General features: G+C 43.0%; 1 non-coding gene across 1 annotated transcript; it reads left to right on the top strand.

Moving 5' to 3' along the window:
- Nucleotides 1–1,181: 1,181 nt before the first annotated feature.
- Nucleotides 1,182–1,255, top strand: Trnaa-ugc (transfer RNA alanine (anticodon UGC)). Its single transcript has one exon. It is a non-coding gene; the product is annotated as a tRNA-Ala (tRNA).
- Nucleotides 1,256–2,474: the final 1,219 nt, after the last annotated feature.

The following is a 2,474-nucleotide window of genomic DNA, read 5'->3' as shown; positions in this document are numbered from 1 at the left end:
TAGTAAAAAAAAAAAAAAAAGAGAGAGAGAGAGAGAGAGAAATTCAAAGGTGGCTTCAACGCTTCAGGTGTTCCACATATTCACTCCCACACCTTGAGTACAGCGCACGGAACGTTCGTAGAACAACAGAATGAAAGAAAAGTCCTTCTTTGCGTTGTTGTTCAACTCGCGCATTATATTGGCTTCAATTTCGGATATGTCGTCAAAGCGTTGACCCTTCATTTGAATTTCTGCCCTTTGTCTCGTTTTGTGGTGGGTTCCTATTGACATTATACAACAAGTCTCGTTACTCGTGAGGATTTCTTGTATTTCAATTCTTAAATATAGAGGATAGCCTACATGCTCGAATGTTTGTTACAGAAGTATTAAAAATTCTGGAGAATGTCTTGAACAATTGATTTATAGATGTTCCTCCACTGCAATGTGACACAACTACGGTGACACACTACGAGCATACGTCCACGATTTAGTACAGCCTGCTGATAACTAACTAGTCGAATGCACAGTTGTTAGTTCAAGCCGCCACCGTAGTAACTGCACTGAAGTTGCTTACAGGCAAGGAATAAGATCAGTCTTCGGATTTTTTGAACGGACCGTGCATAACAAACGAAATAGATGAATTCAATAAAATAATGATAAATAAGATAAATACAAGACAGGAGTCCTGAAAAAAACTGGAAAAGGTACTACATAGGGAAGAAGATGCAGAAACAAATTGTTAATCGTGAACCTTTCAACAGCGTTCATGGTGTCAACGATAATCCGCTCATGGGATCAAGATGTTGAATTTGGTGGGCTCTTCATGCTTTTAAGCTTTAAAGTGACAAAATGTTTTAATCAGCGTAAGAATGAACTATAGGCCAGTATGCACTCTTTGGGAATAGTAATTACTAAAACCGCTGAATTTATTACATCTTGATAAGTTTATCATGAGTCATCGAGAGGACATGTCCGAAAGAACAGATACCATATATAAGGCTCATCGGAAATTTGACCATCTTCTTCTGTGCGGATGCACAAACAGTGCCTGAACTCTTACGGGAATCGGCAGTAAAGCTGCGAGTAATGAGTATGATGGGCAGGGGGAACTATGAACGTAGTTTCGGGACAATAAGTTGCGAATGTCGGTCTCACGGGAGGCGTGCCAGAGGTAAGTCCCTGCAGCTACTCTATCATGAGTGTCCTCGGTGGCTCAGATGGACAGAGCGTCTGCCATGCAAGCAGGAGATCCCGGGTTCGAGTCCCGGTCGGGGCACACATTTTCAACTGCCCCGTTGGCTTAAATCAATTCCTGTATGCAGCTAGGGGTATTTATTTCATTGTAATTTCATTCTAACCAGCTGCATGGTCCCGATGGTATACGATCTGCATATATATAATGTCCTTGTTACAAATCGGTCACTTCAAGGACATTTCCTGGCCCTGTAGCGTGAATTCTACTGGCCCGCAAACCACCGCCATTTGCGACTTCCGTGGTGTCAAGCGAAAGCTCATTGGAGGGTAGAATGGAGTACTGTTGTATTTTCCAGTGAAAGCTGGTTCTGCCTCGGTGCCACTGATGGCCGTGTGTTGGTTAGAAGGAAGCCAATTGAGGACCTGCCGCCAACCTGTTCGCGTGTTAGACACAATGGATCTGCACCTGGAGCTAGGCCCTGGGCTGCTATTTCGTATGACAAAGGAACACTCTCGTAGTTATCCCACGCACCCTGACTGCAAATCTGTACATTAATCTGATGATTCGACCTGTTTCGCTGCTGGCCATGAACATCATTCCAGGGGGTGTTTGCCAACGGCATAACGCTCGCCTACGTACCACCGTTGTAATCAAACATGCCCTCCAGATATCAGCATGTTGCGTTGGCCTGCTCGGCCACCAGATCTGTCTCCAATCGATCACATATCGGACATTATCTGACCGCAACTCCAGCGTCATCTACAACCGGTATTAACATTCCCTGTAGTGACCGACCGAGTGCAACAGCCATAGAACTCTATCCCACAAACTGGCATCCAGAACCTGTTCAACACAATGCATGTACGTTTCCATACTTGCATTCAACATTCTGGCGGTTATAGCGGTTATTAACAGACCAGCATTTCATATTAGCAATGGTTTCTCTCGCGCTTACGTTAACCTGTGACCTTGCAGTGTTAATCACTTATATATGTTACCTAGACAGTATTACCGAAATTTCACAGCTCTACATCAAATACTTTTTATGTTGAAGTGACAAGCGCCATTAAGCACATATGTCAATCTGTAACGCGATTAAAATTTTGATTAGACGAAACATTTAAGTGTTACCTAATTCAGTGTATCAAACGTGAACTCTAGTTGTTCTGAGCGAAACATGTTGGGGAATAGTGCATAAATAATGAGGAGCTTCTATCCTAAGACATAAATTTGAGCTTATTGTCCTCATCTTCCAAACCCGCATGAAAAGGTGTCGATACTAGCCAAAATTTAAAACGTC

The sequence above is a fragment of the Schistocerca serialis genome, chromosome 2 (assembly GCF_023864345.2).
Source record: "Schistocerca serialis cubense isolate TAMUIC-IGC-003099 chromosome 2, iqSchSeri2.2, whole genome shotgun sequence".
NCBI lineage: Eukaryota > Metazoa > Arthropoda > Insecta > Orthoptera > Acrididae > Schistocerca > Schistocerca serialis.
This window is presented reverse-complemented; position numbering and strand designations above follow the sequence as displayed.